This window comes from Melopsittacus undulatus, chromosome 6, assembly GCF_012275295.1.
Source record: "Melopsittacus undulatus isolate bMelUnd1 chromosome 6, bMelUnd1.mat.Z, whole genome shotgun sequence".
Lineage (NCBI taxonomy): Eukaryota > Metazoa > Chordata > Aves > Psittaciformes > Psittaculidae > Melopsittacus > Melopsittacus undulatus.
In genome coordinates this window covers 32,939,084-32,965,369 of record NC_047532.1, presented here as the reverse complement: position 1 = coordinate 32,965,369, position 26,286 = coordinate 32,939,084, and positions in this window count along the sequence as shown.

Here is a 26,286-nt window from a genome sequence, read left to right as displayed (position 1 = left end):
ATGGAATTTTTCAGCTAACATGCTTCATGGTCTCTGATTCTGTTTATACAGCAGTCACTCTTAGATTCAGTAGCCATGAAATCTGCACCTGGTTTAAGAAGGGTGGCAATATTTCTGCAGTACTGCAGACAAATGAAGCATGTGTTGCTATCATTTTACTACGTGCTGATTTCAATAGATAGGAGGGCATAACAATATTTCTTTATTTTCCCAGCTTGTCCTAGAACACTGACTTAAAGAGATTTGCGTTTACTTTTCCTGTCATATTTCAGCAATATGCAAGACTGAGATTACCTGATGTGATGAATATGGATTTACCCTCATGCAAGTATACTAAAATTCTAGTGACCAGTATATTTATTAAGTTCTTCTGCATTTTACATGCACATCATCACACTATGAATTTATGGCAAGCAACTGTTAGAATCAGGATTTGTAGGGGATTCTCAATTAAAATGTGATCTAATGATTCCTATGGTTGCTATGGCAACTCAAGCTAAATAAAAAAAGTCTACGAGATACTACATCAACATTCTTTATTGCTTTTATTGTAGATGAATGACTGCATCACTACATTAACAGCTGTGCTTACTTTACTAACATGATCAATTTCTTCTTAGAAAGACATAGGGGATACATTTTATGCTACTTATGCTCTGATCAGACAAAATTCAATAAATTCAGTCACCAGTGACAGAAAAGTTCATGCTGTATTACTGACCTCATGATATAGAATCTGCTTGGGTTCTGATGATGGAAACATTTTGAGCAGAAGATTTTAAATTGCACATATAAATATTTTATCATTCTGAAGAAACTCCCTTTGTCAAACATTTGTTTTCTAATTAAAAAACAAACAAACAAAACCAAGCAGTTACTCGCTCAGTAGCACAAAAGTAAAAAAAAAAAAATTAAAAAAGGTGTATTTTCAATATGATTCCAGTGTTCTACCATTTCCCCCTACAAATTATTTGAACAGAACTGAGTATCATGGCAAGCACCTTACCTAAAAATTGTGGTAAAACTTAATGTCAATTGCAATCTTTAAAAAACAGACCACATAAATTTTAGAAGATTTGTGACTTAGTGTGTTATCTTTCCATCCTATTGTGCTTTTGACAGTGTGGGGCAAATTAAAAGTTTGTTTCTATGAAAGTGACTTAAAAATAGAGATGCAACCATATAGATATTACAGAAACTGACTCCATTCTTTATCCAGTGGAAAATTAAAAGTCAGCTTCTGTGAAGAGTAGGGAGATATGCATGATACATAAATTAAGAGGGAGAGACAGTGCAGATGAAAATTTCTGCTTGATACTTAGGGAACATAATTAGCAATTTACAGAAGGACAGATGAAGAAAGAGGACAAAGCTGTACCATAACACCCTGAAATATAGCTTGAGCTGTTCATTACATACTGGCTTCTCCTAGGTTCAAAGAAATGTGAATTCCCTCCACAACTATTATAACTAAAAATACCATTACAGAAATGTTTAGATATAACACAGGTTACACTTTTATTCTAAACTCTCATCTATGGTTAGGTGTTCTTTAGCTCTGAGGAATCCTATAGGTTGTCCTAACATGAACACTGATATAAACAGTGTAGTCACCAACCACCAAAATGTAGAATACAATATGCATAGGTGAGAAAATTGCTAAGTTCAAACCACTGCCTGTCCTCAAAGCAACTGTTGATATATGACAACATATTTGCTACTAAGGTGACACCAAAAGAGTCAAAACTGGCACAGTTTTGGTTTATCATCAATGTTACTTTCTAGTGACCACTTTATTATGGGCTTCTTAGTTTGAGTTTGCTGGTTGATTATCAAGGTTATCACTCTACTGCTGGTGCAAAGTGAATGCAACAAAAGTGACCCACCAGAATTAGATAAGTGAAAAATCAAGCCTACAAATATTAGAAATTTATGCTTAAAGAAATTTCTGCCTCTTTTTAAAAAAAGGGGACAATTCAGCTTGTTGCTAAAAGTATTAAAAATTTATGCTTAAAGAAATTTCTGCCTCTTTTTAAAAAAAGGGGACAATTCAGCTTGTTGCTAAAAGTATTAAAAATTTTATTTTTCATTTTTGTTTGCTTGTTTTTTGTTTATTTCTCTCCAGATCCCTCAAGCACAGAGATATTTTTTAATCTCTCTGATACTGAAAATTCCACAGAAAGGCCACCAGGTGAAAAAAATGAAAAGACTCTCCAGCTCCTGAGAATGACTGCAACTAGGGTTAATTCTTCCCAGATTAATCTGTTTTCACTGCTAGTTTCTACCCACACAATGCTAATATAAACAGGAATTTGTAGAATCAGACACAGCAGGGATGCAATTAATATTTTACATTATGATTTGGAATGGAGATGGTAAATACATAGTGTTGGGTGTAAGCTATCATTCAAGTCACCAAGGAAACAATGAAGTGACAATCTGAAGTTTCCACTTTGCAATCAGAATTTTGGATAACTCACTTTCAAAATAGAATTGTGCAGTAAATTAACATCACCACATATTGGTTATTCAACATAGCACATGATAAAACATTTACATCATTTGGATATCAAAGTATTTGCTTGATGCTTCAAACTGAGATATTTTGCAGCAAGCAAATATGCAAAAATTTCTTTGAGAAAAATGCAAGTGCCCTACAAATTAAACTCAAAGAATGAAATTTAATGTCACATTTATTTTAAGGACAAATAGAGACTTTAAGTTGCAGGAGGACTATGACTTTGGAAAATGTATCATCAGTTTTGTCAGTGTCATGATTTGAAAATTTATTCAAGTTCATATAGAAGGAATCAGAAAGCAGAATTTAATTAAATACAGCTATCTCTTTTTCAAGCCAGGAACAAGGATAGTAAGTTTTTGCTGATATTTGTAATCTGCATGCTATGATCATGTGATCAATAAGAGCTGGGGTAGTTCACGTCCTGTCAAACACCATAAGAAAGATGATTATGCATAGCACTGTTTATATTTACAGATCATTTGCTTACTTGTTTTTGTGACAACCAGAGGCTGACAACAGTTTGCTGTTCATGAACTAATTTGATGCTTATGAACAGCAATCTGAATGCAGTCAGTATGGGAGTGCGGGGGAGCCAAAGCTTTTGCGACATGTTTAGAAGTAGGCAGTATCTTATAAACAGCATATCAAATACATAACAGATCATAATACTTGAGAATTCAACAAGAAAAACTACACTTATTTCACAAATGTACATGAACTAAAGGTGTCAGTATTACAGGCTACATTACTATTCAATTCATACAAATCACAATTTAAAATATCCCTTATAGGTATTAAGCACACATATTACAGTATATTACTCACACTAAATGCTGCTTTACCATACAAACTGACCGATTTCAACAGAATATTTTCCAGAGTAGGATCAAAACTTAGCTCCTGACAAACACTATGATTTAGCAAACAAATGGAGGGTATTTTTCTAAATTATCAGTATATCTATTTTTAGATACCTGTTAATACTGATTAAATAAAATGACAAGTTAAGTCAAATGAGATTTTCCTGATATTCCATTCATTTGCAATGCTATCTTCTCTACATTTGATTCAACTTTAGAGAATCCAAACTATATTTAAACCACAAGCAAATGGCTGCTCTCTCACTGTGTCACATGAACACAAATAATACTCTCATTTAGTAGTTGTCACTACTTTCCACTAACAAAAAAGACAAGTACCATGCAAATTTGTTTCACTGCAAGTACACACACCAGCTTTAAATAGCTAATTTTGGGAGCTCAGGAATTAATATAACCTACTTAAGTTTCTAATCTAACTCCTCACGTAGATTTTATATTCCATATGGTTATATTGGCCATACCTAAGTAGACGAAAATGCAGAGAGTATCTCTCTGCAAATATATTTTTTCAGTTTCCAAGAATTAACAAGAAAAGGGTCTTTTGAAAGATGGATCCTTCTCCCCTGTCATCAGCAGCTCTATTTCCTAACACATAAAACAATGCTTTCTGACTAATTACTCCATCCACCAAAAATATGGATAGGAAACAAAAAATCCAGGTAAAGGAATGGCATACCCATAGGATTCCTGTGTCACTATAAAATCCATCAAGATCTGACCACTGATCCAACTCATTTAACCTTTTCCAGTGTTGCAGAAAAGAAAGGGGAAGATCAACAGGCAACAAAATGGATGCTATGCAGTACTCTCCAGAAGACATTTGCAAAGAGAGCTGAGATCCTTTTTATTCTGCACAACTCACAACGTGGAATTTCTGAAGAAACTATTCTGCTGTTTTTACAAAAAGAGGAGAAAAAGATCAGAAAAAAGATCTACTCTAGACAGATTGAGAGACATGACACTGTACCCACTGTGTATGCGTGACGATTCCTATCTATCCTATTTAGCTCATAGTTTTGCTTTGAGTACTATTTCCTTGATCTTTTTAATTCTGCGACTTCTTTTTGCATAATACATTAAAAATCAATTGTAACGGGATATGACCCTTTTTTCTTTGACAGAAAAGAACTTAGGAATCTGCCAACATTAGGTGAAACATTTTGTTCATTATAATTGCTGTAGACAAACTGTTCAACAGTTTTCTCACTGAATATATTTTAAATTCTCACTGACAAGAGACTTCATCAATGTCATTGTAAGAATGTTGTTTTGTCTCATTAAAAAAAAAACAGAATGGAATAAAAGCAATATTCTTTTCATACTTTGTCAGAAAGGGAGTGAATAAGTAAGCCTCGAGCCCTGTTAATAGCTTCTGAAAATCAGTGGCCAAACAAATAGCCTAAAATATTAAAGGAAAAGAGTCATATTCATCTAAAGTTAAGGTTGAGTATAGTTGGACATTGAATGAGCTGGTACGAGAGAAATTAGGTTGGATGGGGTGGTGTTAGTTGTTGGGTTTTTTTAACCTCAAATAATATGCTTCTCACAAACAGTCTGTAGCACTCAGTAGTCTGAGAATGCATTTATGATCAAGCCATGTGAGCAGACAGACTTGGCTTGGTAGAGGGCAGCAAGTGTTCTCTGGTAGCGAATTATGTTTGAGCTGGAGATAAATGGATGTTACAAATCAATGCTTAACTGATTTATCTGACAATATAAAGAAAGTCTTATAATTTTCACCAGGTCTGACATGTCAGAATTCTAAAGTCATGAGAATCCTTCTCTTTTAAAACTTTTATTTATTTATTGGGAGTGGTTTTAGAAACATTTTCTAAGCCAGAAGTACTATTTCTCACTGCTAATCTCAAGACATGAACAAAGAACAAACCTAACTACATTACCAAAAATATTATTGAATATATCAAATGATTCAGAAAAACATAACATAAATATTAAAGACATGCGTGAAGAGTGTAGCTCTATAAACATAAAAGAGAAGAGGCTTGATGCTTAACATTATCAGAAATATTAAGAAGCTGGGCAACACTACTCATATAGACCACCTAAAAGCTTAGCCCATCCTCAGATACTCCAGGTTGAAGGGATCAAATCCTTTCACTTGCATGTGAAAAACTCTGCATGAATACAAGTGTAATGCCAAAGCAACACTGCCTTATGGCAGAGCCCTGCTCCAGCACCTACTCTTTAATGAACAGCTGCACTAAACAGCATGAGTTTAGGGGGAGGAGTAGTAAATATAGAAAAGTTAACTTCCCATGCAGGTCCCCAAAAGAACTGCGCATGCTAAGCGTGTTGTTCAAACTGCGCTCCTTTGATCATCCCACCACATGCATAATTTACTCAAGCCTTAGTGCTTGCTTCACGTTTATAGTTCAAACTGAGCAACAATTTCAATGAGGTATTTCAGTTAGAGGTTCTTTTCTCTACAAAGACTTTTAACTTACGTTGTTTAATTGAAGGTGTAGAGTAAATGTTATCAGTTAGCAAGAGCAGGATACAACTGAAGAAAGCCTCCCTGGAGAGAGGAGCAGAGATTGACCATGCCTGAGCCCTGTCACCCTGGCTGTGCCAGTTCATTTTACAAAGAAAATCCACATGGAAAAAAGGACAATAAAGGAATGACTTTTGTTTTGGCTGCTGAGATGCATGCTGATGGCTTTTTATTTCTCCCTGTGAAGGTTTCTTATGTACACCTTTCACACCAAAAAAAACATAGCATATAAAACCTCATATCCATATCTTTACACAAATAAAATTCCCTGATAATTATGTTGACAGAAATAGTTCCTTCAACATTTAAGCCTGTTTCAAAAGGAGCATTAATACTAAAAAATGAGTTTGCAATTCTTTATATAATTTTCAAGCTATTTCAGTCAGTATGTCTATGCAAAGGTGGTATATTCTTGAAGCAGGTTTGCAAACTGCAGGACAGTATACACCATAGGAAGAGAAATAAGCAAAGAATTTTTTTCAGTGCCACAGGCTCTGGCATTGTAGGGATGGCTGACAGTGCAAAGTTACAATTTCATTGCTATTATTTCTTGCTTGCTGGAATAATTACAATTCTGCTTGCTTCTATATCAACAATATTGTTTGTTCTAATTGAAATCCCTTTGGCAAGTAAGAGCTGAATACTTGATGTGAATTTTAGGCACATGGTTTAGTGGTGGACTTGGCAATGTCAGGTTTATGGCTGGACTCAATGATCTTGAAGATCTTTTCCAAACTAAAGGATTCTATGATTCCAGTTCTATGATGCTATATTAATAGAGAAATTTCATAGCTATCTTGATACTTCCTAGAAGATGTATAAATCCAGCTACATGTTTATTCCTTTTGCTTCTGGCAATATATGTGAGCAATCAGAAGACCTTTAAACTAAAAGTAGGAACGTTCCAACAACAGAGATCAAAATTCCCCTCTCTGCTTACACCTGCCTCATCATACTAAAGGGTGCCAGAATTTCTGACTTACTTTGCAGAAGATTCCTGAAATGAACAAAACCTCCTGTGATCATTACTGCAGTATCAGCAGTGAGTAACCAAGAACTCTGGAAAAGGGAAACTCAGATTCATATTTCATGGCTCATTATAATCCAAAACAGTTTGCAGAAACATGATGCAAAAATTATGCTACTATTATACTACACTGCAGACTGATAGGACTCTCCCATTTTTGCCTGTTGCAGTTATTTCACTCTGCTGAAAGAAGAATTTAGGATTCATTGCAGCAGAAAGAGATCATGGGAATGTTTGTGATCCTATAGTGAACTGTGTTAGGCACTCGCCTGTGGTTTGAAGGGGGTTGCAGACCTTTCTCTAGTGTCCTCAGGACATTGTGAGTAAGTGAGTCTATATTCTTTTACAATAAAGAAAACAGACAATACTAAGAATTTGTCATATTTCCTCCATAAGAGTGAGCTTCATAGGCCACAGTTCTTACCTGTCCCCACATGCCTGAATTTTGATATATTATGTGAATTTATAGATTCTCATAGATTCTCATTTGTTATATGTAATCTGAAATTCTCTTAAGGGAAAAATAAAAAAACAAAACATACAAGCATATACAAGCATACAGAGCTGCTGAAATGTCTCAGATTCTAGATGCTTTTAAATATTCTCTTATTTCCATACAACCCTGAAATTGAAGAATACCAAAATTAATAATTCATTTTAGAATTACATCAGCTCGTTTGTAAAATGCAAATTTCCTTCTGCCTAAACCCCAGACTCCTGGGGAGTTCTAAGCACTAACACTTCTGGGTTAATGTCAGTTCTTTACCTCTTCCTGATTCTTTCTTGACTTGTTTTCCTGTTGTCCTGTAACTGTACTTGCCTGTCAAAGTGCTGCACTATAGCTTTCTAACACCATCTCCTGCTTGTTTGACTTACACTATTCTCTTTTTTTTATGGTCTGTAATAAATCTTGACTAAGAACAGTAGTTTAGGTACTATTGTTACAGCAAAGGAAGCATTTTCTGACCAAGCCTGCCACACTCTTCATAATTGCATTTACTCTGTTTCTAAGTTATGCTCTGAAATGAAAGATAATGGGACCATTGAGAAAAATACTAAGACAATTATTTTCTTAAAGAATTCCAGTATTCATGTTAGGTAGCAGAACCCAATGAAAAGAACAAATCTTAAATTATCACTGTCCCTACGTGTTGTGGCTCAGCTGGGACAACTGTCAATCCTCCACTCCAAATCAGAGATTATTTAAAACAGACACTTCTTCTCAGGTGAGTCAAAAATTGTAAAACCAGGAAATAAACTCTACTTCCTCATAGGCCAAATCTTAGAAAAGACAGAAGGAATATGGTAGGGGAGTGCAGCCACAGTTTGAGACTTAGAAATCGCTTTACATTTCCCCATTCCTTTCTGTAGTTAGGGTGTGAATTAGGAGAGGACTGACAACAACAACAATAAAATAACATCAGGATTGCTCTTGCTTTTAATATAATTGATATTCTGAAACATAATTATCCCATCTTCAGTGTGCACTCTCATAGTTCTTTTTGCTGCTTCTTTTAATACAATTCATTCCAGGGTCACATTGCAGTGCATAAACTGAAAACACCAGGGTGTTTCTAAAATGCAATGCAGTGTCAGGTGGATGTGCTGGAGCTACCACATTACCCAAGGGCAGAAAAATGCCCTTGTACAGAGGCAGGCTATAATGCTTATAATCCTACATAATACACAATTATTCCATGCAGATTCAGTTGTTTGAACATAGCATGGCATATCCAACACATGATGCCATAGTATCACAGAGGCATTCTCTTGGATCTACTTTATGGTATTTCTCTGCTGATAAAATACAGCTTTTCACACCTTAACTTAACCAAACATCTCCCTGCATCTTCCTGAGAAGTGCTTGGTGTAATTCTGCAGTTTAAGAGAGAACAGATGAGATAAAAACCCAGGGATAATCCAGCACGGATTTCCATAGGTTTGGATTGCAAAGTTAGATACAGTTCTTGCTATTTGTATGTTAGAAATACTCCTCATTATCTAGCCAGTGAGTTTATGAAATTGCTACAAAAGCAATCTGTATAGCATTCTATTACTTAAACAATTCTGATTACCTAGGAAGAAGCTACTGCTCCTGGCTACAAAACTGGATAGCTTGTTACAGAGCATTGTAGAAGCAGACTACAGTAAAGGATTATACACAAACTTGCACATAAAAAAGAACAGACACTACTGTTTTAGGATACAAAATAAATATTTCAATAAAGAACTGTACCACTTACATTTGACAGATGTTTGTTTTAGGATTTGGTATTGCTCATATCTTCCTGTGAATAGAGTCCAAAATTCTTTCTCACCTTCAGGACATTATTTTAAACAGGCAGCTTATTTACTGGCTGAATTCACTAGTTTTCTGCAGGGTATGTACACTCTGCAGTTGGCTAAGGAATACTGGACCTTTGGATAAGAGCAAGCATAAAATATCTTGGTGTGTTGCTGCTGGAATGTATTTCTAGATACCTGAAGTAGACACCTAGCAGCTTTATCAAAAGTTTGGAATTTGCTATCATATAAGTTTCAGAATTTCTGAGTCCATCCCTAAAATAAATGTCCTTTCTATGGCACATAAAAAATGGGATCGCAGAAATCAAGCCAGGCATTAATTTCTTTTGAATGTATATTTAATATCTGTCAATACATTCTATGTCCCAGGAGTAATAGAGGACATCTTTTAAGAAACTACTAAGACATGCTTTACATCCACTACTTGCTTTCCTCTCTTGTTCTCCATCATTGAAAGGAAATACTTTTGCATTCATTGCTTACTAAGTTCACTGCATGGATGGAGTTCATAGCTATAAATCTTACCTACAGTCATGCTGATTTGGTTTGTTAGCTTAGACATAGCACCACACCACAGCAAGTATTCAGCGTCCTGCACACAGCTGGCTTAACCTAACCTCCATTAAGGCTGTCCCTGAATCACTTTCCCAGCTAACTGGTGCCAGGTCAATACCCCATCTGGTTTCTTCACATCCAGCAGATACTCATGTGAGCTACATCCCCAGTCCTGCACTGCCTGACCATCACACCAGTTTTTGGTTCTCTAACATCAATTACATCATCCAGGTGAACAGTTTGTATCTCAACTGCTATCAAAAGTTCATTTGAGTTAAAAATAAGCTTTTGCAAATGTTTATAAAGTGGAAAGTACATTAATAACACAGGCATTTAAGCACATGTGGATCTAGAGCATCAAAAAACATGGTAAAGCTCTACAGAACTCTTAAGTCTTTGACTGTAAATGTAATCTGAAAACAAAAAAACAGACTGAGAGCCACAGTCATTTACCCATTTTCTTGCTCAGCAAAATTCTTTAGGATGAAATACAAGTATTGAAAATGCTTAGTGTTTATCTATCAAGCAATGCCATTGTAAATATTAGAATTCATTGCACTTATCAAATCGTTGAAAACCTCTGTTCTGTTGGCATTTAGAATTGGATAGAGGCTGAGGCATGAAAAAAATCACTTGCAGCAGCACTTAGATAAGTGCAACTATTCAAAGCCTATGCTGTGTCAACTGTCACACTGCTCTCCCACAGGAACAACTCTAACTTTTAAGCGAAAGTACACTAAACACACACTACTTCAGCTAGGAAGATTTAATGTAACTACAAATGAAGGTTAGGATCAAAATAAAATACAGCTCTAAAAATATTTCTTAAATTTTTAATACTGCTCCAATAACTACTTGTAGATATTGAGAGAAAAAAAAGAGCCCTTTTTTAATGTGATGAGGTGTCCCAACAATCAGCTTGCCATAAGGACCTCCACAGGGATTTTGCAGCAAATTGCCCATATCTTAGCTGATATTAGTCAAGATTTTTTGGAACTTGGAAGAACTGTTGTTGTAAATTGACAGTGGAAAGTTTAAGACACTCTGTGAAAATCCTATATGTAATTATAAATAACAGAAGGAAATTGCACTGTACTCTCTCCTTACTGGAAAAGCAGGGAGGTGACAAAAACGATGCCAAAAAATGCATTGAGTTATTGCTATTGTGCTCATAATATAGTTGATTCCTGCAAATAAAAATGGTTTAATCAGAAGATAGACATTTACATGAATAATGAAAAAGTCTATGATAACTTAAAAAAAAACAGTGAAATAATCTATTCTACATTGTGATGGGAGGAACCTGATTAGATAAAGACCCTATTGCTTTCAGGGACACTACTCATACTGTGAGTTGCCTGAGATTACAAAAAGTTATTACAATAGCATATAGCAGCAGTGATTCATCTATGAATGAGACTCTCATATTCCCCAGCAGCTGATATTTTCTAAGTTTGGTAAAAAAGTGTTCTTTTGGGTATATTTGCTATTAAGGTGTTGTATGGGGATTGCAACTTTTACAGAATTTGGTATGTACCAGTGCCAGAGGGCAAAATGTTAGATTGCTTTCTGCTTTTGTATAGCACTGTAATAACTGTTCAGCTAGCCAGTTAAACCAGAACAACGCTTAGCCAGCAGTGTGCCCAGACGGGCCAGGCAGCCAACAGCATCCTGAGTTATGTCAGAAATAGTGTGGCCAGCAGGACCAAGGCTGTCCCTCTGTACTCAACACTGGTAAGGCCACACCCTGAACACCATGTTCAGTTTTGAGCATCTCACTACAAGAAAAGACATCCAGGTGCTGAAGCATGTCCAAAGGGCAATGCAGGTGGTCAGCGGTCTGGAGCACAAGTCTTGTGAGGAGCAGCTGAGGGAACTGGGGCTGTTTAGCCTGGAGGAGTCTCAGGGGAGTCCTTATCTCTCTCTACAAGAAGTTGTAGTGATCTAGGGGTTGGTGTCCCAAATATCATGTGATAAAATGAGAGGAAACAGTCTCAAGTTGTGCCAGGGGAGATTTATAGTGGATATTAGGAAAAATTTCTTCACCTAAAGGGTTCTCAAACATTGCAGAACAAGAGCAGAAAGTAGCTACAGCACACTGGGTGGTACAAGTAAGGAAATACTTCACATCCCAGGATCTGGGTTACACAATAGCACTGCATGTCTTAGGAGAATACAACCTCAAGAAAAAATACCCAAAACAAACAAACAAACAAACAAACAAACATACTTAAAGCTAGAGTGGAAGAACAAGATAGCAAAAAGTACAAAGGCAAAGCAATTCTGTTGACCTGAGCTATCCAAAGGAGTAGGATTTCCCTGGCTTTGCATCCTATACCCAAGAAGAAAAAAAGAAAAAATAACATAATAAAGGTTTTATGAAAACATCATTCTGTTGGAGCTAACAACTCACCAGTAAGAGAAAGAAGAAAATTTATTGTTTGGTAGTTTAATGTTAAAAATAGTACAGCATCTGAAAAGCCAGTTTTCTAAGCAATAGCAGGTCTGCTCACAGGCTTATATGTTCCCCCAGGAGCTCCTGCTGTTATTCTATATTTATGTCATAGAGGAGTCAAAAGTACTCATGGCTTTATTCCCTCCCTAATTACAGCAAATTCATCTCCTTTCCATTTTCTCAGGTTCTCCTCCAAAGGCAAGAGTCATTTCAATGTTCTGAATCAGGAACAACACAGAGATCACCAGAGTTGACATTTAGAGACAACACAAGTAAATGTTGCAATTACCCAATTTGAAGTTTATGTAAAACTTAATAGTCTATTATTTGAGGTTTATACAATGTTAACTGCTTCATATATATATTTGGAGGATATTCTTAAAAAACATTTACTCCAGAAATGGGTGATTTTTTGAGATTACAGAACAGCTTGTTTTCCATGTTTCAAGACAAATTAATCTGCACGGTTATGAGTTGGACACAAGGAGCTGTGCTTGAAATACAAACTCTCATTCTGAGTCTCAAGACAAATTATCCTGACACTGTTGAGAAAATAAGTCAAGTTGCTCTGTAGTGGTCTTTGCAGTGCTGACCAAGAAGTAACATTTAGAGCCATTTTGCACACTTTCAGTTTATTAGATAGCTGTTGACTACAGAGCCAACAGCACGGTCCCCAGTCTTTCTCACCTGTTGCCCCACATGTACAACAGCAACGGTTGATCCATAATGGTTCAACTGGTTTGCCTAGATTTGCAAATCCACTATGTACTTCCTATTTTCTATAACTTAAATTGCTACAGCAGCCCACATGTAACTGAAACAACTGCTTCTTCCAAGCCATGTCTCAGAAACCTTGCATTTCAATGTTGGAAGCTAATTTTAGATTGTAACAACACACCTGTACTGTTCTGTACTGATGTTCAAGAGCCTGGCAATCAGAACAATTGACAATAAATACTAGTAACAGAAAGAAAATAAGTGTAATAAGCAACCTGTTCTGAGAACTTACGTATGTTTCCTAACTTAAAATACTATCCCTTGATCTCCTTGTCTTCTCTGAACTCGATCTCTATCAAAAGAAAAAATCCTGTTTATTACTGAATGATAGAAGATGGATTAAGCAATGAATTACTCAACCTGCGTATGGCTATCCAGCAATGTTGTATAACTGAAAGAAAACACTTTGTTCTCCCTCTAAGGATACATCAAAGTTTCAAGGCCATAAAGACTGGATCAATTGCTTTTCAAGGCTGCTGTAGAAGTTTCAGATTCAAATGCTTTCCACACTGCTGGACTCCCTACATACACTTCCTTTCATCTTTCAGGATAACTAGCACTTTCTGCTTCACAACAACCCAGCTGAGGTCCCAAACTCAGCACACATTCTGTCTCACTAACTTGCACTATTTACCATTTCCGTTAGGTGCTAAGGAACCACATTCTATGCAAGCCATTGTGAGACTTTCCTTAAAAAGACCCATAAGACAACACACCTGCCATTTATATCTTATCCCTTCCACTGGTTTACAAATGCAGATGCATGTGGTTTAAATCCCTCATTAGTGTGGAGCAGGAACAAAAATGTCAAAGCAATGAGCTATATTTAAAAATCAGAGTACAGGCAGGGTCTGCATTTGTAAGGTGCTGACATTCACCTCAGACTTGGAGTCAACTTCAGAATTTACAACTAAAATAATTGGCCGTAGCCTCCCACAAGGGGAAAAATGCAGACTAAACGCTGCAGTGCAACAGATCTTACATTATTGTTTCACTGTAACAATAGTTAATAGAGTTACTAGTAACAGAGAGTTAATATATTCTAAAATATTGTCAAGTTTTTATTACAAATTTAACTATGAGCAACTTCATAGTTTTAGAATAAAACACCTTTGAAAAGTACAGGACTTAGTATAGGTGCCTTATTACAAACACAGAGACGTGTATGGGGCCTGATCACTAACATTCTTCATATCCCCAAATTCCTTGCAGGTCAAAAACTTTAGACTCATTTCTAGAATAGCAGCTATCAATTAAATATTGATGTACAGATTTGGCCATTTATTGCAAAGTCCTTCTCACTTCAATGGCACAGATCTGAAATTAATAATTCATATGAACATACATTCTATTTTGTACTCATTTATTCTTGGCATTTAAAAAGGACAATCTTTACACTGCTCAAGTATGGAAAACACGAAAATATAAAAAGACACCCAGGAGCAAATCACCATGATAGCGCAAAGTGCCCTACATTCATGGCCACTGCATTGCCACTTCTCATAACGCAATTAATAGAAACAAATTATGTGAATATCTGAACGAAGAAAAATGTGATACTCTTTTGGGAAAAACCTTTAAAGAGATACAAGACTTAGTGGGCACTAAATCAAGATTTTAATAAGCCAAAAAGGAAGCAAATTTGAGGACCTTTCGTGGATAATCCTACAAAATTTTCTAATGGTAAGAGGCCCCCTCTCAGAAGTTCAGATAGCATTGAAAGAGTGATGGGTTCTCCTTTTTGCTGCAGTGATTAAAAAAGCTGGAACACACTACTGTGCTTTCAAAAAGCTATTCCTGATCTTCTCATTGCATTTAATTTTTCAGAAGAATTTTAGGCTTTGAATGATGTATGCAGAAACAATATTTAAATAAAAATAAGAAAGGCAAAGCTAGATGTGTTAGAAAAGTAGACTTTTCTGAAGTATATCTGAAAAATATTTTAATATTTTTTGTTGAAAAAAACATAAATACATTTGGAAAAAAAATCCATACAACCTGGAATTAATTGGCAACTTTACATCAACCATGTCTAGAATTCTTTGATTTCTCAAAAATAATTTTACTTCAGAACTTACTTTTTAAGGAGCAAGCTGCCCCTTAAGAAATTAACGTTTAGCAGAATATGGATTTAAGTAGACTTCATGTAATACTGGACTGAAGCATTTCTAACTTTTTTGTTTTGGTAGGAATAATCACATTTCTGTGGCAAGTGTCTCTATCCTTCTCTTGCCTTACTGAAGGTAAAACCTTTTCTACTATACAGTGAAATTTCACATAAAGTAAAAATATTGTGGGTTGCTTTTTTTCTGAGAGGTGCCTTTTCCCTTCTTCTTCAAGAAACAGAGGGCAGTAATGTAATAAACAGTTTTACAGAAATTATTATAAGCTTGAACAATTTTGAAAATAAAATGTGAATACTAACTTCTCCAGCAAACTGAGGCTTACAGAACAATTCTGTCAAATATAATTGGGAACAAAACTACTGTTGAATATATGCTGTTGGTACTGTGACAGTATCTGCAGCTTGGAAGAAAATCAGTAGCATGTTTTAATTCCAATTCCATTGTAATTCATTCACAAAGGGTCCAAAAAGTGGTATGTGTCTATAAACCTGTCTAGACATAGATATTATGCATTGAATATATGGTACTATACTGCCTTGCTCATAAATTAGTTATCATTATAAGCATATTCCTAACAGCTTAAGAGTGAAATTGCTTTGTATGCTTTTTCTTCACATATAACAATACTAGGGCTCTGTCTAAGCCAATTACTTAATTTTTAAAGGGTCTTCTTCAGAGCTGTCATTAACATATCAGTCACCAGAAGCCAGTTAGTTATGTAAATTATGCTTCAAAAATAAACACAGCTATATCCAGCCTTAATATGTTACTGGACAAAAAGTTACATTATCTTCTAATTTGGGCCTTCATTTTAGCATAGCACTTTCTCCACTAAATAGTTTTATAGTTAAGGAACTAGTACAGGTTTGTTTTTTTTTTCTGAAAGATTTAATTACTTGCTGAGAACAGAATGTGCTGCATCCTGGTCTCATAGACTGACAAAATCATAGAATGATTTGTATCAGAAGGGACCTTAAAGCTCATTCAGTTCCAACCCACCTGCCATGGGCAGGGACACCTTCCACTAGACCAGGTTGCTCAAAGCCCTATCCAGCATGGCCTTGAACACTTCCAGGGATAGGGCAGCCGCAGCTTCTCTGGGCTACCTCTGCCAATGTCTCATCACCCTCATGGTAAAAATACCTTCTCTAGATATGTTCTAATTATTTTTTCTTTCCTTAATCCTGTTGTCACAGTAGCCAGACCTCTATTGCTTACGTGCTAAGGAGGCTGCCAACCCATTATTTTAAATATTTAACCTGAAAAAGGAACTTTCAGTTCTGAATACTTTCAGTTCAGTATGTCAGTATGCTATTAAGCACTGATTTGTCCTGTTTCTTCACATGAGAGCCTACTAATTATTATTTGGTTTTTTATAAATGATAATAAAAAAGTTACTGAGCAGCCATCTTTGGTGGCATGAATAATGTCAACAGTATTTTTGGAAAAAAGAGAAAATTGAGTTTTATATTTTGTTAAATACCTGCTAATGCCACATTACTTTCATCCCAAGTTTATCTACATTTATGGAAGGTGACAATTAAACAAACTGGTGTTTCAGTAAATCAGAATTATATTGTGCTACAGATGCACATGCATTTTTTTCTTCACCTTGTACATACTTCACTAAGCTTTGCACATATCAGGTCACCATGTTGAACCTACTCATGAAAAAAAGTCAATGGGAACATTCATTTGCAAGATGATAAGTACAAGTTTGCATAAACATGTTCTGATAAAGGGAAAACTGGATAAATTTAAAGCTAATTCTGCTGTTGCTTCTGATCTCTAGAGGTCAATGTCCTTACAGAATCACAAGCTGTCACAAGCTGAGTTTAAAAAATGTTGAATGCCACCCTAGAAGCTAACTAGAACAAGATTCAGTCGTCAATGGGAAGCTGTAATATCAGATTTCTTTTTGTTGCTTGCTTAGTATTTTGAATCAAAAACACATTGAGTCAAAGCCCTTGAGGCAAAGGTTTTTCATGAAATGATATATACATTGGAAAGGATAAATGCAGCAGAGGGATTTAGGCACCTATGCTTTTTTTTTTTTTGTGGCAACACGCCAAACTTAATCAGTTTGCTTCCCATGCTTGCCTGATTTGATAAGAAGTAACATCTACTGAAGGTACCTGATAGCAAGTGGCAAAGATAATTGTAACAAAGGCTTGCTTTCTTAAAAAACCAAACCAAACCAAACCAAAACCCAAACGTATGAGAAATATTATCTGTCATTAAATAGTTTTCTATCAAGAATTCAAAAATATGATCACTCAATAGCTAGCTAATATATAATAATAGCTAGCTAAAGTTTAATTCACCATTTGTGGTGGGAAATAACGATGTCTGGAATACAGAATAGAATATTCTCAGGGGAAAAAAAGCATTCTTCTCACTAAAGACTTACAATGACACAAACTAGAAATTTTGGAAAAATTGATGTGAGCATAATTCACAGTATTGCAAGTGGTTTGACTAATTTATCACTTATTTCCACTAGAATAGCTTCCAATTCTATGTTCTACATCTGCTTCCAGGCCCTGATGCAGTGCCAACAGAAGTTTAAAGGGATGTCCAAATTTATTTTGATGAGGTCTGTATCAGGAGTTTATCCACCATTTCAGCACAGAAATATAACTACATATAGAATCTTTCACACAGTTCCCTTCATCTAGGAAGTCATCTAGGAAGTTCCCTAATATCATTGATATGCATTGAAAACAAATGTGTTTATGCTAACACCCCTCACACTATTAAGGTGAACAGGATCATTACACTGAGATCAGATTACATTGGAACAAAGCCATGTGCTTCTGTCCTCAAAACACAAAGAAATTTGAGTGTTCCCAAATCGCAGGCTCCTGCATCAATTGTTTCTGTTTCAGAATACATTTCTTTTCAATGTTCTGTTTGATATTAAAGGACTGGAACCAACAAACCATAGTTATATTAATATTGTCACAGATCTGAATGGTGCTGCTTCTACTCAGTGTTATATCCATAAATATAGGGAGAATTTTGAAATACCTGAGTTTGATTAACTATGATTGGCAGAGGTTCAGATAAACTCATAATCAGGCCCAGTGATTCAATAAAATTTTAGATAAGAAGTTTTTTGATGTGACTAAGAATGCTAGTTTAAGCACATTCAGGTGTGGCTTTCCTCAACTGAAATCTATTAATAACATTGCCAAGAGGAGAAGTCTCAGATCTGGTTCTCACATGTACCTTGCAAAATTCCATTAATCTGGCAAATTTCAGATTAGAAATTACCTTCTACTTCATCAAAGGAAAAAACCAATATTTGCACAAAGTAGCAGAAGTTCTTCTCTAATCACAAATGCTATGGCTCTAAAATCTTTATTTTTTATTAGCTCTTTCTTTGCTTACTTCCTTACATCCCCTGGCACAAGTTGTACTGAAATGTGAGGACAACCCTAAGGCTTCAGGCCTTGCAAGGTAAAAGATGCTGCCCCTGAACTTTTGATAAACACTACCGTTTTCTGTACTATGATTTCAAAGTGGTCTAACCACACTGAGATATGCTCCATAATGTTTTAGAACATTAATTTCTTAATGTAGGATATTCATTCATGTCTTACACAATTTTCATCACTAGTTTTAGTTGGTAGATGAAAATAAATGTCAGTACATTAAAAGTTTACTAGAAACTCACGCTCAGCATTCAGAACTAGTCAAGAAAGTAATTGATTGACAGTCTTATAGCAATGCAGGAAGTCTTTCTCCAGGGCTGTTGGTTCAGCCCAATGAAAATGACTGAGATGGTCTTTATTTATTACCTGCTTGAGCCTGGCTGCCAAACATGATAAGCCAGTTATAGCCAGATGATGATTTGCTGCTCCTGTTACAGCTGTAAGCAACAGTTACAGAAGTGTAACATGCAAAAAATGTAAAATCAAAAAGATGTCAATGTCTAGTGCTAGCAAAAGAACTGTTGCTGTTACTCAAGCGAACTGCTGCCTTTAACAGAATTAAACAGTGACAGCTTTGTTTGCTCCCTATTTAAGATGACAGAAGTCAGAGTATATTACAATCTCTTTTACCTCCAATTCCCTGTGCAGAATAACTCCATCCAGAAATAAATCTTGAAAACATAATTGATTATACAGGACAATTCTAGCTTTCATTTTCAGTTAAGAGCTGAGGTGGCAGACTGGGCAACACTGATGAATACTAAACAGCTTGCAACTGACTTTACACAACTGTCATGCCAGCCCTGTAACACACTGAAATACCTAAAAAATTGAAAATACAAAATCAATTTAAAATTATATGGAGATAAGCACTGTATACTAAAAAAAAAAAAATAAGCACCGATTAATGTTTATTATTTCAAGATTCAACCCAGCTCTAAAAGCTACTTTCCTTTCCTTATCTTATTCTAGCAGTACTCTAAGGAAAAAAGAATATCCAAAACTATTTAGTCAGGTTTCTGACATACTTTCCTAGTAGATAATTGGTTTATATCCAGGTTCAGCATCCATAAAATCTCATCATCAACTGTGAAATAGTTGTCCAACAAATGCCTTGTGAGACCTACATGGAAATATAAAAAAATTTACTCTTTCACAGATGAGTTCTCACTACTGTAAATTTAGGCTTCCTATACATTCAGGAGTCTATATGGAAAAGCTTGAGGTTATCAGCTGCTCAGATTACCTGACCAGAAGTAAGCTACTTGTAATAACTTTAGGATAGTTCAGTGAAATGGATTCTATTCATCTTGCATTGAAATGCTGAAATACCTGGTGGGATAAATGCAGCTAACACACTAAAAACAACTTAGTATTTCCATTTGATGCTAGATTTCCCTATTTTGATGTTTGGTTTTCAGTTTGGTTGTTTCTGATTCTTTCGGTTTTTTTTTTTCCTAAGTGGAAGGATAAGCTGAAACTTTCTACAGAAATGAAAATTTAAATCAGTATTTTTTGGGGAATGTACAAATGACTTTTTTAATATGAATATGGCAAGTTTAAAATATATCCTTTTTTTTTTTCCCTCTCCTGTTATACAATGGAATGGTCAAACTGGCAATGAAAAAGTCCTCTGTTTCAGCAGCACTTGATAAAAAAATACCCCCAAATAAACATAATCCCTCAAAACAGTTCCATTTCACCCAGTTAGTACTCTCTGATGGAAACAATTTCTCTCTAGCTTGAAAAGTTATCCAGAAAATACTTTTTGTCAAGTATAGTCAGAAATAATAAAAATCAGCTAAACTAGTGAGAAGTACTTTTAAAACTACCAAATATACTCACCTGAACTCTTGGTTAAATACCTAGGGCCGAATATACCCTTAAGGAGACTGTTCTTCCCTATGAAAAATTTAAGTGTATGTGTGAAAAGGAAAAAAGTTTATTTAGGAAAAGAAAAAGTAGACTGCAGGAATGGATGCAGCTTTTTCTAACTGAATCAGTCACAGATGCAAGATGCAGTCTGGATGCCTCTCCTCAAACTAACCAAAGGTATCGGAAGAAGGCATGAAACCCCTGAAAGCATCTCTGCACTGGTGAATCCAGGCCTGAAGATTTTATAAAAACCTGCTGACAACACAACTGTCTTAACAAGTAAAATATTTCCTCACAGTAACCTAGATCATTATGTCAATGAGCTTCGGTTAGTATGAAGACCTTTTAGGAAGCAAATCCTCTTTCACTACATCACTTTCTTAACCTCTACTTCCATCTTCCATTCTCATATCAATGCCTACATAGGATGGCATGTGTTACCTTCTGTTGGTTTCAACCAAACTTTTTAAATTGTCAAATTCTCAGTGAATAACTGATCTGCAAAAATTCAAGGGATTGTTTCCTTAAAGAAATATTATAAGATTTTTTTCTTCTCTCTAGCATTTCATTTTCTTGGAATTACTGCACTGAAGAGTGCAAAATATATTCTGTTTAATCCAACAGTAACTAAAATAAAACTTAAAGTAAAAAAGTTTTCTATTTATTTATTTTTGCTTTTTTTTGGGGGGGGGGGGAGAGGGGGAAAGGGGTCAGCTCAAGGTTAAAGCTCCATTCCCTAAATTAGTCAGCTATTTCACTTTCATCTATAGAGTATATAAAGATAGAGCTCCTAGGAATTTGTTCATGATGCTCCTGGTGGTCTCTGCACTTAGCCCAGCAAAGGAATAGTGGGCTTAACTCTTTTTTGGTGGTCAAGCAATATGCAGAATTGGTAGCTGGTTTTAAATACTGGGAACCTACCCAAGTTTCTGGACAGGCTTACACTGCTCATGAGAAAATCAAGTCTTCATCAGTTATACACTGACTTGAGTAGATATTTTAAAACTGTGTTGTGGTTTAGAAACAGCTGGCAACTAAGTAACATGCAACTGCTCACTAACACCCTCTTCCCTTTTCCCTGGGTGAGATAGGGAAGAGAATCAAAAGAATGTAAACCCCACTGGTTGAGATAAGAACAGTTTAATAACTAAAGTACAGTATACTACTAATAATAATAATTATAAGGGAAATAACAAGGGTGGAGAGTATAAAACTAAAAGGAGAAAGTTAAAAAATAAAACAAGAAACCCAAGTAAGCAATAAAATTGCTCACCACCCACCAACTGATACCCAGCCCAATTTGAGCAGCAGTCTGTCCCTTCCAGGTAACTCTCCCCAGTTTAAATCCCAAGCATGACAAGCTGTGGTATGGAATATCCCTTTGGCTAGTTTGGGTCAGGTGTTCTGTCTCTGCTTCCTCCCAGCTTCCTGTGCCCCTCCTCACTGGCAGAGCATGAGAGGCTGAAAAGTCCTTGACCAGGGTAAGTGCTACTGAACAACAACTAAAACATCGGTGTGTTATCAGCATTGTCTCCAGACTGAAGCCAAAACAGAGCACTGCACCAGCTACTGTGCAGGAAGAAAATCAACTCTATTCCAGCTGGAAAAATGAGAAACTGTTATGACACTGTTTCATCTAAGACTGCAGACCAGAACACTGCCATTCTTTAAGACTGTGTTGTCAAGGATTGTTTCCCTAATACAGACCCCTCAGTCGCATGATCCAGTCAACTCAATTCTGACTTGTATTTAAGTTCAAGTAACTCACCTCCACCCTGTGTCGTTTCAGGTTGCTGAGCACAAATCAAGGGAAGCTGCCTATGTATGCTTTTTCACAGGTTTAGCAAGACGTTTTTCTGTAAAAGACAGCAGCTTGCCTTCTAGAGCTGCTACCATTGCTAATGTCTGGGCAGCAAGGTCATGGAGATGGAAGACTTATAGTGAAATGTCTACCATCATACAGGGAGCAAAGACAACCTTATTTTTAAAGCTTGGTGTTACAAGATTGAAAGGTAATCTGAGACAGGAAAAAAAAAGAACTGATAGAAGGATACTGGTTACAGCAAAAAATGGATCTCATACAAAAGAATATATAGATGGAAATAATGTCCTAATTTCAATTTCTTAATACCCAATGTGTTTCTCCAGTGTCATGAAGAAGATTAATTAGAGCTTTAAGGGATGAAATTTAGTGGGTTTTGCAGTACAAATCTCAACTAATGTTGACTACAAATCTCAGCTCTTGACATAGTAAAATCTCTTTGAGAGTTAGCTACTGTATTGTGGCTTGTGAATGCTGTTTTCCCTAACCATCCATTCTTCAGCAGAGCCAGACAAGAGTGATTGGTCATTTATGCAGACAATGACAGAAGTGACTTTTACTAAGTCTCTAGGTTTGTCCCTCTTCTGTAGAAGTCATAAGCCAGTAAACTGAAGACCAGTGAAGGAAAGGCATCTTCTGTTATTCAACACATTTAAGTTCTTGAAAGGAATAGGAGTAGAACAACATGATTTTTAATTCAGAAAGGACTACTGTAAACATATTAAAATAGTAGAGATGATTTTCATACGCACTTGAATTCCGTAAGAATTATACGGGGATTTTTTTGTTTGTATTTTTTTTAAGAGAACTTAATTCCTTGACATATTTGCATCCTTCTCCAGGCTGCCAAATAAGGTCAATGTTTATCTGAAACATATAAAACCCTTTAGAGACTATCCTAGTCTCTAATGACAACACCTAATAAATACACCTGATATCACATAAATTGTTATTCCTCATGTCCTCCTTTAAATGTCTCATTTGCACAACTTCAAACATGATAAATTTTTACTATTTCCTTCTCATTTTCCTCTGCAGAACATTGCCAAAAAAATGAGAAAGGAAATATTTTGGTGCAAGTCCTTACAAACTCTATGGACAGCAAAAGTCTGTGCTTAAACTTACAATTTTACTGCAGTACTGTCAGCTTCCGTCTTTTCCACCCACAGGTAACATCCGAAGTTTCTAGTCACTGCTCTCCCAAGGATAATCACACATCAAAAGCGTTTCCATCCACTTTCTTCCATAGCTTAGTTGTTCTATTTATATTATTTCTTATTATTACTATCTAGAAGAAATAACATTTCATCCATATTTTGAAGGTAGTTAAACATTACGTTCACAAAGTGAATGCTATCATCAATTACTTCTATGAAGTTCCCCAGACATGTTTAATGAAAAAAAGAGAAAAGTCTGAAACTGAGCTTTTTCCTAGTAATTATCTCTTGTAATTATTTTCTTTATGATAGCTATGTATTATTTTTCTCAATCACCTTCCAGCAATCAAAAAAAAAGAAAAAGTGAAAGTAATCATAAAAAAGACAAAGAAATAATGAATTTTAAGTTTCAAACTATTATTTCACTTTAAGACAGTCTCTGCATATGAGGAAGAAGGGCAGAAGAGAAGTTAATATTGCAACAAGGATCAGTCCATTATAATGAACAGAAAATCTATAATATTTTTTTCTTTTACCTGATTTAATCTGTATTCAGGTAAATGTTCATGAACCTAGACTGAGCCAAAAAGGTACTTAAAACTACCATGAAATGAGATGTGAGATCACCGGAGGTTCTCCTACAATGGCTGCTGAAATAAAAGAAAGATTGCTGACTTCCAACTCTACAATAGCATTTAAGAATTGCCTCAAAAAGAAGATTAAACAGATTCTATGCCCCTTAATTTTTGTTTTCTGTTTGGGTTAAATGCACACAAATTTAGAAAAAGATAGGTTATTTACCATATGGTAAGTATAACAAGCATTCTCTCGATTTCTGTAACATTCTTCCTGTCACTGGAGCTGTCTCTGTAGGAAGAGCTCCCTCATTTTCTTCAACTGGTTTTAACAATTAAATAAACAACAACAACCAAAATAAAAACCCAAAACACACCAAACAAAACCCAACCAAATAAAACCACAAACCCCCAAAGAATATGGGATGTATACAATAGGCAGAAATGCAGAAATCTGTTTTCCATCTCTAGAGCCTTGTAGAGTTTACAAGTTTATGTTGCCTGAATTGCCCACCTTCAAAAGAGAGCAGGAGAAAATGAACAGATGGAGGATAAGACCACTGGATTCTTGAAGGGATTGATTAAGCTCAGTTGGAAATATGGTATGCTTCTATGCATTTGTGTATGAAATTAGCTTTAAAAGAAAAATGCCATCCTTCCCTATCCCCATTCACATCAAAATGATTTTCTATTGAGCTAGGTCTGATATATTTTACCCTGAGACATGAAGTACTTCCTTAAAGACAATGGAAATAAAGCTTTTATCATATGACAGGGAAGGTTAAATTGAAGCACTCTTTTTTGTATCTGACATTTACAAATAGCAGGAGTCATAGAGTAATAAAATAATAATGAATTATAAATAGGTTACTCATCATTTGAATTGCAAAGATGTGCTTTTATGCTCTCTGCAGAGCTCACACATGTTGGTGTATAATGACCTACTGAAAACAGCTCCTCTGTGACAGCTAAAATGAAAAGTTCATGGGGCAATATAGCATCCAATAAAAGTTTCACCTTACAGTTTATTAATTTTATAGTAATATGTATATCTTCAGGTTTACAGTGCTTTTTATACTGATATCTCAACCTGTTAACTAGTGTTAATTAATTTATCTTCACAACCCCTGAGGGATTAAACAATTTGGGCAAATTTAAAGAGACTGGATGACACAGTCAGCAATAAACTACAAATACTGACATTTCAAACCTGTTTAAGTAGTGGACAGAAATTCATGCATAAAAGGAAAAACATTTTATAGTTTTATTTAGCTCCTACTCCTATTTACTTCAGTACTATTTACTCCTTGTAGCTGGGACTCTTGAATTGCTTTGTGAAATTTCAGAAGCATCAGAGAATCACCCACCCATGGTGGCTGTTCTTCTCATGTATACGAGATGCATTCTCACATAGTGGTTAATATTCCATCCACAGAACATGGGATAGACTTTCTCTTTTGGCCAAAAAAGACCTGGGGAAAAAAAAAAAAAACAAACAGAAAACAAAGAGTACTGTCTTGGATTACAGAGAAACTGCCCTATTACAAAAAAAAAAAAAAAAAAAAAAAAACCTCCTCATGTAATTTTGTATCTTTACTTTTCACTTAACCAGTTCTCACGAAAAAATATTCAAACATGCATACACTGAAAGTCAGAATAACTGACCTGCTGGCAAATACAGACATTTATTTAAATTCTTAACATTCAAGTAGATGTTTGATTTTGAAAGCCTGTATTCCTCCACTTTTAGTAATATCCCAATGAATAGCATATTAAAAATAACTTTGTACTTTGCTATGAAGAATATGATCCCTAAAGTATCATGATTTGTATAATTTCAACACTATAGAAAACCTTTTGTAAAAACATCCATGTTTTCACTTTAAATAACAGGTATTCTAAGCAATACAAAATAAATAATGTCATTTATATCAGAAGAATTTTTAGTTTCTTGGTTTTAAGATGACAGAAGATATTCAAGTACTAGATTTTTTACAGAAAAAATAAAACAGGAAAGATCATCATATGGTCAAGGCATGCTTGATATAGTGCCTTCAATTTTAAAATGATTATTTAGTTTTCTTTCGTGAGCTGCACAGACTCACAACTCACCTGATGCCAGTGTTAAAAGAGTAAAGCGATTAAAAACCTGTGTATTTTTAAGCAATTGCATAACTGTCTTCCAAATCGGCATCCATTTCTGTAACTTGTCCAAGCCATCTGAGACTTATACCAGCTTATTTCCAAAACTATTTCTGTATC